Source organism: Antechinus flavipes, chromosome 5 (assembly GCF_016432865.1).
Source record: "Antechinus flavipes isolate AdamAnt ecotype Samford, QLD, Australia chromosome 5, AdamAnt_v2, whole genome shotgun sequence".
Lineage (NCBI taxonomy): Eukaryota > Metazoa > Chordata > Mammalia > Dasyuromorphia > Dasyuridae > Antechinus > Antechinus flavipes.
In genome coordinates, this window is record NC_067402.1 from 177,889,321 (window position 1) to 177,905,178 (window position 15,858).

At 33.3% G+C, this 15,858-nt stretch overlaps 1 protein-coding gene across 5 annotated transcripts in view; it reads left to right on the forward strand.

Annotated features, from left to right (window-relative positions):
- The first annotated feature begins 2,647 nt into the window (after positions 1-2,647).
- Positions 2,648-15,858, forward strand: part of ABCC9 (ATP binding cassette subfamily C member 9) — a 189,930-nt gene continuing 176,719 nt past the window's right edge. For 2 of the 5 annotated variants that reach the window (XM_051962652.1, XM_051962649.1), the window contains exon 1: positions 2,663-2,792. The gene's annotated coding sequence lies outside the window, so the exon portion shown is untranslated. Of the gene's footprint in view, positions 2,793-15,858 lie in introns of all 5 variants that reach the window. The other 3 variants (XM_051962654.1, XM_051962651.1, XM_051962653.1) reach the window with 3 other exon arrangements.

A 15,858-nucleotide genomic window follows, 5' to 3' on the forward strand; every position in this document is an offset into this window, starting at 1 on the left:
CAATATCACTCAGTAGAGGCATCCAGTGAAGAAGGCTTAAGGTCCAAAACAAAAAATTCTTTTTTTTCTTTACGTTTTCATGTTCAAATTGCTCAGGTACCTTAAGTTCTTATTTTTACTTGGAAATTTTAGTCTTATATTCTTGAAATCCACTATATTTTAGTATTAAGTTCTTTTAAAATCTCCAATTTTTATAATATAGAATTCTTTGTGGGAAAATTTTATACAAATTCAGAAAGGCAAATCATCCCAACAAATAGTTATTAATTGTCTATTATTTCAATCAAGCAAGCAAGAATTTGAAGGATCTATCTAGTAAGTACCAGGGACTATGCTAGCTAGGGATAGGAAGACAAAATTGAAACAAAACTCTGGCCTCAAGGAATTTCCAATTTTAGAGATGACAATGTGTTCCTTTATTTGTGTGGCACTCACTACTTCTTTTTTAGGCCTGGTTTGAAAGGAAAAACTCCTCCCCAGAAAGGTAAATCAGAGGAAATGACTGGAGAGAATGTCATACCAAAAGAGTAGGGAGGCATGGTTTGATGGAGAATGGATAGTGAAATAACAATGTCAGTTTCCCACCAGCTTAGCTGGACAGCACTACAAATTAGATCTAGAGGGATGTTACCATAAAGTGTTTGTTTTTTTTTTTAAAACTAGACTAAGATTTTAATGTTAGGAAAGTTCTCCTGAAGAAACTCCCTCTGTTAATGCATGTCATTTTATTTTGTCCATTTAAGTCTTAGAAAAGGTTATAACACTGATGGGTTATTTTATTTTCTCAAGGTTGCAAAGCCATGAGACTTCAGTCTGTCTTTTTAACTCTGAAACGTCTTTCACAATTCCCTTTTTACCAGGTTGACTCTTACTATCATTAGTAACTGTAAAATGTCTATTCCTTTCCAACTTACAACTAAGGTCCTTCTTTTGTTTTTGTCTTTGTTTTTCTAGGGTTTCACACAGTGCTCGACACATATTAAGTGCTTTATAAATGCTTGTTTATAGTTGACTTGACAGTTCAGATGATAATGTAAAGTCATATTAACATATTGGCAAAAATGAGGGATAAGAGAGGATAATTATGTGATTAATTTACTACAGAGGGGAGTATTTTCTTTGGTCCTTACTCACCTGGAGTAGAAATTTTAATAGATCAAATTGTCCTAAAAGAGAGAGAGAAAAAGAAGAAGAAAGAAGAAGAAGGAGAAGGAGAAGAAAGGAGAGATTCCTTCCTCACTCTCCCCCTCCCCCTTTTTTGTGTGAATCAATCAACTAACTGTTGCAAGGATAATAAAACTGATCTTTTTCTTGAGCCCCGAGAGAAACATGCAGTTAAAACTAGGCCCCTCTATCTCTTATTTTGCCCAGCAAGCAAATAAAATCCTGACTTCTCTCAATCGTGAATTGCTGTTTTGCAGAGAGTCCCGATTTTCCCCTAAGCTCTGCCTGACACTGCAGTCAGTAAATCTGTTTCATGGTTTCCTTGGCCAAAGACAAAGTAGTCTTCCCTCTAAAAGTACTGCTACCTTCTGCAGAGAATTTATTTCCTTTCCTGGAAGTGCTGGAGTACAACTCTGCTGATGTAATTAGGTCTGCTTCATTTCATTTTTTTTTTTTTTTTAATCCCACAGTTGGGAAAGCGATTGTCATTCACCTGTCTCTTGGAATTAACTTTGAGGCCGGTGACCACACTGGGTGTTTGAGATTGATTTCGACATCACGTGAGAGTCGTCACTGCCTTCTAATTAGCTCTTTCCTGTGGCCCTGAGAACCGGCTTTTAAAAATTAATATAGTAACGAAAAATATAGTTAGTGAAACATGCTGAATGTCAGAGAGAGGGAGAGATTAAGACCTATACCGTCTTTTTTCCCATTAACTTTAATTAGGGCGTCTGTGAGTGATTTGTTTAGGAGGTCCAGAAAAAAAGGTTTACTTTTGGAGTTTTTATAGAGCATTTTTAAGAGACGAAGAGGTGGAGAGCCACCTAGTCCTGTCATGGCAACCAACCTGCCCCCTTTGAGGAACTGAGTTTTGTACTCGAGTAATCCCCTTTAGTTGCGATCTTGGTCAAAGAGAACCTCAAAAGTAATCAAGCATCTTAGACGGCACCCAGGACCCAAAGAAATGTTTCTGTCACATATCTTACAGCGGCAGCATAGCTACCTAAACACTTACGGGCATTCTTTTGAGAAAATACAGTGGAATCAATGCTCCTTGTCCAAATCTGTTTCCTTGTGTGGCAATTAAGACAATGGGTCTACATGGACGTAGAGATTCCATTTTTAAAAATCACATTACAAATCAGTACTATATATATGTCTTTAATATTGAAAACACCACTCGTGAGAATCTTCATATTGAGTGACTTTCAGAGCTTAACTCAGTTTAGCAAAGGAATGCTATTCCAAATTTTAAAATATACCGAGAAGAACATTTAACCCTGGAAAGTTTATAACTCAAGTGGGGTCGCTGGAAAGGAGGCGATCAGGATTTGGGACAAGAGTAGGGGTGGAGGATGGAAGGAGGGGGGTCTTAAATCGCTGCCTTTCGCTCGATGTCTCTCGTTCCATTTCCTGCCTCTGAAGCAACAGTGTCTGTCTGGGCGAGAGAGCACTTCGTGCAATTTAGAAACTCGATAGGAGGCAGCAGCTGATCTCAGACCACCCTAAAAATAATTCGTGGCCGGGCTCTACGTGCTTCACTAGCGAAGGCAAACTCTACCATCCGAGTTATTACTTCTATAGTAAGAGGGCAACACGGGCTCTTAAAAATTCTTTTAAGACAAAAGGTAAGCGCCACATATTGATCTAACTTTTAGCAATCACTGGGAATGGGTCTAATCTTTTTCTTCCCTCCCCACCCCCATCCCCTTTTCCTAACCCTTGTGATTTTGTCTACAGACCCTGTGCCGGCTTGCGCGGAGTCTTGGGGGAGGGGAAGAATGAGGGGGGATGCGAAATTTAAAAGCTGCTTCTCCTGAACCAATGGAAAACATTCAGAAGTCTCAGGGTGCTTTTCTTCCGCTCCCCCTTGACATCTGTAACTAAGTGGAATGATTTTTTCGGTTTGTTTCCCAATGTTTGGGATTTTTGGAGTCCAGTTGTGTTGACTGAAAACAAATCTTGAGAAAATTTAGTAAACTAGTGTTCGTGGACTAGGTAGCAGCACAGGTGTCCCCGTAGTGGTTTCAAATAATATCAAGCACGTGGCTGTGCCTTTTGCTTTTTAACTTTTGGTAGTTAGTGTGGCCAATTCTTGTATTTTTTTTTAAATCCTTGAAAAAATTGAGAGTTTTGGAATCCCTCTCCATAGTCATTTAAAAACAAAAGAGTAAACTGAGTTCAGGCTGCCAAGTAGCTAACTATTATTTGACTAATGGTCATCACAGTTGAATTCTCAGACATTTATTCAATAATCTTTTCTTTAAAAATACTTTATTTGTTCTTTTGTTGATAGTTTCCACAAAATTGAGGATTATGAGGTAGCTTCCACAACCTCTTGCTGAAGAAGCTCTAGCCATGAATAAGACTACATTAAAAACTATGCACACCCATACAGATTTAGATAATCTCTGAACAAGCACAATGGCTTGTAGTATAGATAAAGCCATAAATATTTGCTGAATTGAATTGTATAACTTACATACAAATTTACTTTGTATTGAAGATGGAAGTTTTTAATATTGCTTATGATACTTATTCTAGGTTGTGAGAATATCTGAAAATAGCCTTGAAAATAGAAACTCATTCAGATGTAATGATTTATATGAGGTACTGGAGAAGAATGGACAATTATATCAGTAATAATAATTTTACACTTAGAATTTAACAAGACAGTTCACAAAAATATTTCTCTTTGGTCTTTACAATCTTCAGAGGATTCTTTTTTTAATTCTATGTGTTGCACTTCTGATGGAAGAGATTATTGGCAAAATAAATGACATGATTACCAAATGATACTTATTTACAAATTTGAAACAATAATATATAGTTCAGACTGCTTTGTTCCCATTTTGCAGATGAAGAAATGAAGAAATCTAAGAGCCAAGTGATATGGTAATTTCTACATGGTATTTTGATAGCAAAAACTGATTTCAGGTCCCTTAACTTTAAATATTTATGCTTTTTTTTTTTTTAAAAAAGGAATATTTCCAATAGTAATTCTTCTAAAAAACTGGTAATCTTTAGTAATTATATTGGTCTATCCCACCTCTCCCCTGTCACTAATTTAAGATTATGGATACTGTTGAAAACGAGCTCAAATGCATGCCTCTACATTTTTTATTCAGAATGTATCAGAAGTCTTAGTCATACTAATGTTTAAAATGTCATAAAGACTTCTGGGACATCTTGTACACACTTGATTTAAGAATATTGCTTGAAAACATCAATGTTCCCAAGTATCCCAAAGGTATTTGGCATGTCTTAATTTTTAAAATAAGTTTGATTGAAATTTTTTTATATTACCAAACTTTATTCATTGGTATATCTTACATATACATTTTGGGGAAATGAAAAAAAAATGAATATCACCTACTCTCCCGAAAGAGCTGTTATCATTCATCAAAAATATCTGGATTTCTTATCCTGTGTCTTTAAAATTCAGTAAATCTAAATCTTTTTCCTTGTGGGCCATCAAAAACCTACAAAAGTATGAAATTAATTTGTATTTTATGATTTGAAATTCATCAGGAAGACTGGATTATGCCCTTTTACTATACTAGCAGCTCACAGGGAAAAAAAAAATAAAGGTAGGACCACTTGGTCAATGACAATCCCTAACATTACAGCTTTTCAAATTTGTGATTGAAAAATGTCAATTTTACTCAGAAACAAAGATTTTGCTTCCTGATGCACTAATGCACTTCATAGTTATTCAGGGAGTCCCTGTCAGCACATAAAAGCTTTACTGAATACCTATCTAGCTATGTGGTCAGAGTAGACAGTATACCAAAATAAATAGAAAGAATCCCTTACTAGAATTATAGTCTCCCATTTATCTTTCACATGCCTGTCTAAAGGAATAATGAATTTTTTCCTAGAATTTATCCATTTTTGTAGTCAGAGATGGCTAGTCAGGATGTAATCTCTCTACAACATCTTTTGTTATGAAAATCTTTGTCATCAATTAATGTGAACATTGAATGATATTCTTTGAGGATCTTGCTAAATATACAAACAATATTATTAACATGTATCCCTCACTATCAATGCCCAACATGGGCACAGTCATATATATATGATGGCATAATAGAAAGGATGAATTAGGAGACCTAGATTATGTATTAGCAAATCAGTTGTGTTTTCATGGTCAGGTCCCTTCTTCCTTTTGACTCCTTGTTTCTTTCTTAGTAAATGAAATAGATTAAGTGGTTTCTGAAGTCCTTTTTAGCTCTAATATCTTTTGATATTACTCAATGTACTCATATGATGAAAATCGATCATGTATTTATAAAACTGGTCCTTGTCCATGAGGACCTTTTTCATTAGAGAAAATAGTAAATTATTGATTGATGTTCTTCCCTATATGTTGATCATTGGTCAATATTTGACATGTGTTTTACCATTTTACCATTAGTTTGAAGCCCTCCATATAAAGAGAGATGAAAAGAGATGAACTGAGGTTCACCAGTTGGAAAACAGGGTCTTGGGAAAAATATTTAAACTCCTTTAATCAATTCTGTAAAGGAAGAGGATGAAAGAGGCTATCATCCAAATATATGAAAAAAGTATACAAAAAATATTGGAAAAGTTTCCCTTTCCTAAATTTAAGGGGTGGGAAAGGTTGGATCAGAAGACCACTAATGGTTTTTTAGGTTGTATTAATGTCAGTGGAATGTTGAAAGAAATAATTGAGTGAAAAGGAAAAGAGGCTTTCAGGAAGTGGGAGGGGAGATTTAAATAAGAGATTTGGTTTGAAGGAAGAAATTGAGAGTTAAGGGGGCAATATGTGAACTGATAAGACTGAAAGTAGAAGGAATTAAATCTTTAAATTAAGAAATCAAATCTTTAAGTTAATGTGAAGAAGATTGATTGTGCTTCTGATATTTTAGATAATAAATCAAGAATGATTTAAAGTGAACATAACATTTATAGACAGTACTGACTGGTTTTTGAATCTAGATCCCTGATCATTAGTCCTATTTGTGTCCCTCATGTTAAGTTTTAAAATTTGACAAGTCATTATATTTCTTGGTTATTTTCTTAATTCATCCTAAAATCCAATCCCATTTTACTCCAGGAGAATATTTTAGAATTAAGATACAATACATGCAATATTCAGAAATCATTAAAAATGTATTATATGAATTCAAGATATTTTTTCTTATAGCAATAATAATGATGAAGTTTCAAGTTTTAAAATCTAGTTAAAGAAAAACAACACCTGTCCCATCTAATTATTGAAATGCTATATAACTAGTAATCCAGTTCCTTACATTTGAATCATTTACACATTTGTGCAAATATACTTTAATTCTCCCAATATCTTTTTCCACTAAATTGAAATAACAATCTAAGAAAAATTTCACAGTGAAAGAATGAATGGTAGTATAAGAATAAGGAAAGGAATAGTTCTAATTTAAAATTCATGTTTCAAGCCATATTTTATTTCTCTTTTTCTCCAGCCCAAAGCAATAATGTTTTGTTACCTTTTAACAAATATGTTACCTTATCTTGATTTTTTTTTACATTTGAGAAGTATCTTTTCAAAGATGATAGTGATATCAGTATAAGGGGTGGTGGTGACTCATATACTAAAAGTGAAAAGACAAGCTGTTAATACTTAGATGACTTAGAAGGGGTTCTTTTTAAGTAGCCCTTAATGACTCAACAATTGAGCCACTATACACAATCTTTTCTATGATGTTCTCTAAAAGTGGAAGAAAAGAGACTAGTTGATGTTCCAGTTTGTTATTTTAAAAAGATTGGACTCTGAAGTTAGTGAAGTTTTGTACATAGAATAGAGAAACAGATATTTTGTGATTTTAGAATCTTATATACTTCTGGTGACTTCAGAAAGTGTCAGACAACTTCTTTATGAAAATAAAAAAAAAAAACTTTGGTATATCAGATTTAAATCAAAGAACTTTTAAGACCACTAGAAGAATACATACATATACTTACATATGCATAGCATGTGTGTGAATGTATGTGTACATACATATGTGTATGTATATATTTTCCTTTCATGTGATAGAATCTTAAAATTGTCTAATCTAAAAAAACCTTGCAACAACATAGATCTAAAACTCTAGGGGATATTAAAAGCCATTTGTTCCAACCACTTCATTTTACAGATGAAACTTTGGCCCAGGAAGGTTTAGGGAGTAGTCATAGATGACAAATAAGATAATCATAATGATAATGACTCACATTTAAATAGTGTCAACTATATGTCAGACACAAAGTGCTTTACAATTTTTTTCATTTGATACTTGCAAAAACCCTGGGAGGTTGTTGCTGTTATTATCTTCTGAGGAAACTGAGGCAGAGAGGGAAGCAGAGGTAGTAAGCCTCTGAGGTAGAATTTGAATTCAGGGCCTCCTGATTCCTGGTCCATGACTCTGTGTAGGATAATACCACCTAGCTAACTCTAGTAAGCTATGCAGGGGGAAATGATGATGAATGTGAACTATCTTCAGGTCCTTTGTCCCTAAACCTAGTGACATTTTCTATATACCACGGATCTGAAGTAAACTTCTATTATATAGTCTATATTATTGGTAGAGAAGGGGCAAGTCTTATAAAGCTGCAGGTAGCATCAATATAGCAATTTACTTTCCTAGCATCTATTGTATGTGAGTATATTTTCATATTACTCAAAATTCTTTCCCACATGGCAGGTACAGTTTTCCAACCTATAATATCTGTGAATTTTGAATTTGATTTATTGAAGATACCAAAGCATGATTCTGAGATAATCTGGCTGACTTTTTTGAATCTCATCGCACATAGGATTCATAGATTTTTTTTTTTTTATTAGCTAGAAGGGACCTAGGAGGTCATCTAGGTCAGCATTCTCCTTTCATTGATGAAGAAACTGAGAACCATGCTATGTATTTAGTAACAGAGGTAGGATTTGAGTTAGGTTCCTCTACATCATATTGCCTCTTTTAAATTAAGATTTTCAGTTAAAAAACATTGATTCTGAATCTTTTCCACTTTTTCCCCATTAAAAGAAAAGAAAAACAAAACTGTTATAAAACTCATACATAAACAAACAAAATAATTTTCTACAGTATTGAAAAAAGTTTCAATCTGTACCCCAAGTTTGTCATCTCTCTTTGAAAAAGTGGTTACTATGTTTCTTTATGGGTTCTCTGAAATCATGTTTGGTTATTGTGTCATCAAAGTTCTTAAATCTTTAAAATGTGTTAATTTTACATTTTTATTATTGTATAAATTGTTCTCAGTGTTCTGCATATTTCATTCTGGATTAGTTCATACAAATCTTCCCAGGTTTCTCAGAAATCTCCTTCAGTATGTCATATAGCCCAACAGAATAGTATTATAATTCTAATATAATTTGTTCACTCACTCTTCAATTGTGTGGGCACACAAAAAGGGCTCCATTTTTTTTTGCCATCATAATAGAAGCTACAATAAATGTTTGTGCTCATATAGATCCTCTTTCTTTTTCTTTGATCTCCTTATTAGGAGTGGATATACAAAGGTTAGTTAAGTTTGGGGTATAATTTCAAACTGCTTTGTAGAATGGCAGAAACAATTTTATAATTCTAACAATGAATTAATATACTTATTTTACACAGCTCTTCTAACATTTATCATTTTTCCATCTTTCTTTTACTAATGTGTTAGGTATGGAATGGAACTTAATAGATGCTTCAATTTGCATTTCTCTAATTATTGGTGATTTGGAGCATTTTTTTTTTCATTTGGGTATTATTAACTTTGGTCATGAACTTTTCTCCTCTCCAAAGATCTATAATCTTATTAATCTTACTTGTTTTTTATATCTCCCTTTATGTCTAAATAATAATATGTGGTGTGAAGTATTGTTCTTTCAGATTATTTTCCAGAATATTATGTCACTGAATTCAGTAATTCCTGTGTGGTCTTTCTAAGGTAACTTTGCAAGTATTTAATATAGTTTGTAGATTTTTAAATGGAATTTCTCTCTTTCTTCCTGTTGGGATTTTTTTGGCAATATACATTATCATATTCTGATGATTTATATGAACTTATTTTATTCCTTGCAACCTTGCTAAAGTTATTACATTTTAGTTAATTTTTAATTGACTCCCTTGGGTTCTATAAGTAGACCATAGTATCTGCAAAATGTAATAATTTTGTTTCCCTTTCACCAATTCTTATTTCCTCAATTTCTTTTTCCTGTTATTGTTCTTGTTATTCAACAGTACTGAAATGGGCATTCTTGCTTTACTGTTGATATTACTGGAAAGGTTTTAACTTTTTTTCATTCACATTATGTTTGCTTTTGATTTAGATCCTCTTTACAAAGAAGAGGATGGTGACCAAGATAGAATGTACTCAGCATTTGTGGTCTAGATTTGATGCATTTTTTTTTCAGTTCCCTCACCCTTCAACTTTTTTCCCTTTTCAGAGTCCAGTTCTAGGTTGTTATCTTTTCTTTCTGTCTTTTAAAAACATTCTTCATGATCCACCAGTGATAAGAGTTTGTTTTGCTTGAGATTAATCCTTTTCCAAATCTGTCTTCTTTTTAATTTCCTCTTTGTTATCCCTTTTCTCCCTTTCTTCCTGTTTCACTGTTGTGTGAAATATATTTCTGTACCTAACTGTGTGTAAGTATATATTTTTTTCTCCTTGCTTTGGGCCTGCTTCCTGCTGATTAATTTCATAGTATGTGCCATATTGCAATGCTTTTGGATGCTGTTTAGTCATAAGTATGATTTCTATCAGATGCTGGTAGACTGAATGCTATTCAGTGGGACACAGCCACTATCTGATCTAGCTCTTTAGATGCTGTGGATCAACTAAAATCCTTGACTTTCTCTGTCTTAAGAAAAATTGTTGTCATTCAGTCATTTGGTCATGTCCTAGTCTTTGTGACCTCATTTGGCCTTTTCTTGATCCAGAGATACCGGAGTAATTTGTTATTTCCTTCTCCAGGAAAAAAGCAGGTGCTAATTAATCATTTAGCTTAAAACCCATACAATTTTTTTTTCATCAATTTCTTTAGAAGGTGCAGAAACCATTATTTTTGCCTTCAAAAGAGACTTCTCTGTGGGAAATCTTTTTGATTAATTTTCCTAATCATTAGGGTTGGGGATAGTGGGTTTCTGTAAGTTACTTCATTCTTGCTTTTGGTAGACATTTCACATACCACTCAATTTTAATTTTTATAGGCTTGACTATAAATTATGTAAATCTTATTTGCCAATGAAGACAAAATAGCTCTATAGGTCAAAACTTCCCTACTTTTCAAACCTTGATCCTTTTCTATTTTCGCATGTTGTACATTGGAGAGATGGAATGTTTAGACAAAACTATAGAGAGGAACAAGGTTATTATCTCTTCCACTTTCCTAGCCACATTCCTATGGATACACATAGTAGGTGTGGACAGGCAGAGTCTGAAGGGAACTTTGAAATTCCTCTTTGCCTGATCATCTAAACAAAAGTGGTTTCACATCAAAGTGGTAATCTTGTGAACTTCTTTGCATTTGATGCAACCAAGTTGCCAAAGCTCCAAACATTTTTTGAATTGGATTGTTCTTTTGGAATTCAATTCAAGGTCTAAATGCTGTTCAGTTCAATTTAGTAAACACTAATTAAATACTTTGTCGTGTATACTGTAAGGAAGAGAAAGATTAATAAAACATTTTTTTATCTTATGAAAGTTACAATCCAATAGGGAGTATGAGAATGCAAATAACAGTAATTCAAGGTAGAATATGACGAGAAATATAAATAAAATATGAGGAAAAAGTGAACAAGCAAAGATCATACTTTTGATGATGACAAGTCCTTGTCCTTTATGGATAGATTTGACTTTTAGATATAGTCAAAAGCCAGTTAAGATAAAATATGTAATTAGTGGAATAATAACTTTATCATAAACAAAAAAGAGAGAGCATAAATATTAAATAATAAGACTTGTTTTTCTTGTGATATTTGTTTCCTCTTTCTGAAAGTAGTTTCATGAATAAATCAAATAAATCTTTGGAGCAGTAATAACGCCATCAGAAGAAGTGAATAACCAAATAAAGTAACTATGAATTTGATGATACTTAGATGAGAGAGAAACATGCTAAGGGGGGTGGGGAGGGATCAGGAGGGGAAGGGAAGGAGAGAGACAGAGACAGAGAGAGGGTCTTTATTTTATAGTTATTTTTCAGAATTTTCCTTTGATATTCAGGGACTCTTTCCTTCATGAGTCCAAAGAGGAGCATCAATGAGACTATTTTTACTATTGATTGTTCAGTATGACATCAGCTTTCTTTTTCCTTGAATATTTCTATGTCTTATTTTTCTTGCAAATACTATTCATTTTTATTTCAGTGTTAATTAGCTTAGTAATCCTTAGTTTTTCTCTAAGGTCTTGAATTTCTACTTTGGTTCCTACCAAACTTATTTACTACATGACAAAGAATTCTGACAAATTCACCTTAGACACATAATAGTTTATGTGACTGGAGGTTCTTGAGTTTGTAGACTCATGAGGTGAATTTTAAATGCAAACTTTTATTATATTATTCTAAATAGTGCTACAGAGATTTTTTTCATTTTGTTATAATACATTGGTTATATGCTCATTCTCAGATTTTTAAAATATATTTTTATTTCTAAAGTTTTATTGATGCATTTTGTTTTAAAATCAGTCATTTTTTAGCTCTCCTCACTTTTAATCCAACCCCATAATCTTTCTCTTAAACAGAAAATAAACCACCTGATAGTGACCATAACTGACACTATATACAGCCTTTCGTATCCATATTTTCCTACCTTTCTAACAAAAGGAGAGAATTACATTTTTTTCATCTCATGTCCTGAGACATTTGGCTACCATAATCACATGCTGTTCAGTTTTATTTTAATATTTTTTTCATTTACATTATTATTATTTTATATTATGTTTTGCTGGTTTTGCTTATTCCAGAATGTTTCAGTTTAAACTTGTATTGCCATGTTTCTCTACGTTCCTTATATGTTTATAGTCTTATGGAGCAATATATTGCATTATATTCATACAACAACAATTTGTATAGATTTTCCCCACTCCAGTTGCTGAATATCTACTTTGTTTTCAGTTTTTATTTTTGCTATCAGAAGATGCTCCTATGAACATTTGACCAAATATGAGGTCTTTCTTTTTTCTTTGATCATCTATCTCAATAGTGGTTACCCTGGCTAATTATGTTTCATTTTACTTCTTTCTAGGTTTCTCTGGTACCCTACAGGAGGTTTGGGGTATATAGTCCTTGTTAATGGCTCAAGTCAATTGGATTCTCCAATTTTGAGAGATACCCTGAATTCTAATTACATTTTTTCCCCTGAGGCAATTGGGGTTAAGTGACTTGCCCAGGGTCACACAGACAGGAAATATTAAGTGTCTGAGGCCATATTTGAACTCAGGTTCTCCTGAGTTCAGGGCTGGTGCTCTATCCACTGCACCACCTAGCAGCCCCTGCCTAATTACATTTAATCAGTTAATAGATTAATTTTTACAAAGGGATATTTGCTTTGAAATTATGACAAGGGAAAAAAAAACTTAAAACATCCAACATCTGGAGAAACAATCATTTTATCCTACCTCAGATACAGGGAAGAGAAAGGGGACTGATTTACAAGATGGCTCATTTCCTACAGAACATAGGATGGATTCTGCCACTTTCCAAGTTAACCCTTCTTCCTCTGACTTGAATCTTAGCACTTTGGCTTCCTAGAGCTTTCTTGCCAGTCTAGCAGCAGCATTCAGGATGGAAAATTGCCTCCAAGATTGCCATGGCTTGAGCTCTTGGATCCAGAGACTCTTTGACCTGAACCTAGAACCTAAAAAGACAAAGGAAACAGCAAAACCTCAACCCCAATTCTCAGGTCCAGAGGGCTTAAAAGATGGGCTAAAGAAGGAAATCTATTCTAGTTTAATATCACCTCTTCTGTAGGTAAACTTTCACTGCTCTTCCTCATGCTTCTGGGAAAAAAAGAGAGAATGCAAAACTGGCAGTTTTAAAGATGTAGTCTGTTTAGGTTACCCAATCAAGTAAGAGAGTATTCCACCCATATGGCTGGGCATATTTTTCCAAAAGCAAGTGTCTACTCTTTTTCCACATGGGCATCTCTATGTTAGGTGAACTAAGTAAGCACAGAACCTGAATGAAAAATGTGTGGGGAAAAGATAGAAATGGAGAGACAGAGAAAGAGAAATACTGTAATTGTCTATATTAAAGGCAGCTAGGTGGCACAGTGGATAGAGTCTTAGATTTGAAGTCAGGAAGACAGACTGCAAATATGGTCTCAGATATTTACTAGCCACGTGATCTTAGGCAAGTCCTTCTGTTTGCTTTAATTTCCTCATCTGAAAAGTGGGAATAGTAATAGCACCTATTTCTCAAGGTTGTTGTGAGGATAAAATATGTTAATATGTATAAAGCACTTAGCACAATGCCTGGCATATAATAGCTACTTAACAATGATTGCTAAAAGTTAGAAAAAATTTTTTTGTATATGTATTTGGTACTTGGGTCAGTTTGCAGATGCTTATGTAGTGTCTATGTTTTCTGGTTGACTGTTCTTGAGCTAGATCAGCCACATCTATGCCTCAGGGCTTTTGGGGTACCTTAAGAGGCTAGGATATCTCTTCTCTACTGCCCTAAGTTTGAGATTTCATCAGTTGTGTTATTCATCATCAGTCAATGATTCAGTTTCATTCAACAATTAACATCATTTAACTTTTACAAAAGGTAATTTACTTTGAAGACATAGAAACAACAGAAGTAAAAATATTTTCCTCCAACATTTCAGGAGGACACTCTTGTTTATTTCACCTTGATATCTGGGGAGAGTTGGTTTAGATTTACCTCAGTTACCTTGATCCTATTAACTTCATCTTTGAAGGTGTCATTGCTGCTCTATGATTGTTTTAGCTAATGCTAGGTCACTCCCAAAGGTTAGCTTTTGCTCCTTAGGGCAACAGTGCTGGACTTCCAGAATTCTTACTTTTTTGATTCTTTGAAACTTATAAGCATGTAATCTCCATTTTTTTCACCTAAAATGGAAACACCAGGGCAAACTAATAAGGATATTGACTTCCATGGGGAGGAAACAAGGATTTTGGATTTATTTTGTATTATTGTTACTATTGTAATATATTATTGAAGCTATATTATTTCAAGTTTTCATGTTTGAATAATTTTTTTCCTCTTTCCCATTGTTCATGCTTTCCATTTCTTTCTCTTGTTTCATTATTATCACTAGCATTTCTAAACCTGTCAAATAACAGTGGAGAGATGATCCTTGTCCTACTCATGTAATTATTGTAAAAGTTTTTCTAATGACACTGACATTTGTTCATAGGTATTATATCTAAATGAAAACTTCTTTGCCTATATTTTAGGTTGTAATGTAATGTTGAATCAGACATCCTGCATCTATTGTTAGAGTCACTGTCATGTTAATTGAATTTTTGTTTGTTTATTTCAAAGGATCAGTAAACTATAGCCCAATTTTTATGGACTATATAAATGCCATTGGACTAAAATTGTTTTTTACATCCTGAAATGCCTTTATTAAATACCATTATTTAAAAAAAATTCTTTGCTTATGGGCTGCATAAAAAGAGGCAATGGGTCAAAGTTGACTCCAGCCAATCTCAGGTTTATGCAATTAGCTATTTTCCACTATTGTGCTATCCATACATTGTTGACATACATTTAATGGTTAGAGTGAATTTTTTTTGCATGTATTACTATAGTCTTTTTTTGCTTTAACTTTATTCAGAAATGTTGCATCAATTTTAGTAATATTGCTCTAAAGATTTCTCTCTACTTTCCCCCTTTCTGGTTTAAATATTGGGACCACATTTTCTCCACAAAAGAAATTTGATAGAATACTTTTTGTATTTTTTTAAATTTTTGATAGTATAAATATTAATTCCTCTTTGATAAAACTTGATAGAACTTTTTTGTAAATATATCCAGAAAAGGATGTTTCCCATTTATGTTCCTTTATGACTTGTTCAATGTCACTTTATGAGATTAGGTTGTTTAGATGTCTGTACTTTGTTTCATTACAGAAGAACTTCATACTTTTAGTATCTTGTAAACAAAACAAGATCCATATAAATAATTCTAAAATTCCCTCAGATATACTCATGAATAATCTTGGCCTATATCTTATTAATTCATTTCAAATTTTGGCTTTTCCAACTGAAAAGATATAGTAAGATGCTGCATTCATATCAGTAGGAATCAGGGCCAAGTCAGTGCTAGCAATGACTATGAAACTATTCTTTCTGAGACAGGATTTAGTAGGGAATAGGTCCCTCAAAATTTGATTAGTGTTGGTGGCAACTAGACTAAAACTGAAGCTCTTGACAAGTGTTTTTGGTCTTCAGTATCCCTTTTAAAATTCAGATGAGATAGATCATTTTCTAAAATGTTTAATCCTCAAAAATGATGGATTTATGAAGTTTTTTGACTTAAAAATATTGTCTTATGAATCATGGAAAACAACACATCTGAGCTTGAGTCTTATCCTAGATTCCTTTTAATAGACAAAATGAAGAGAAATAGAAACATAAGAGAAAGCAGAAAAGGGGAGAAAATTATTTTTCCAAATAATTTAGGAGATATGTCATCAAGGATTTGATCCTGAGATACAGACTAGTCTGAGACAGATGATAGATACAATT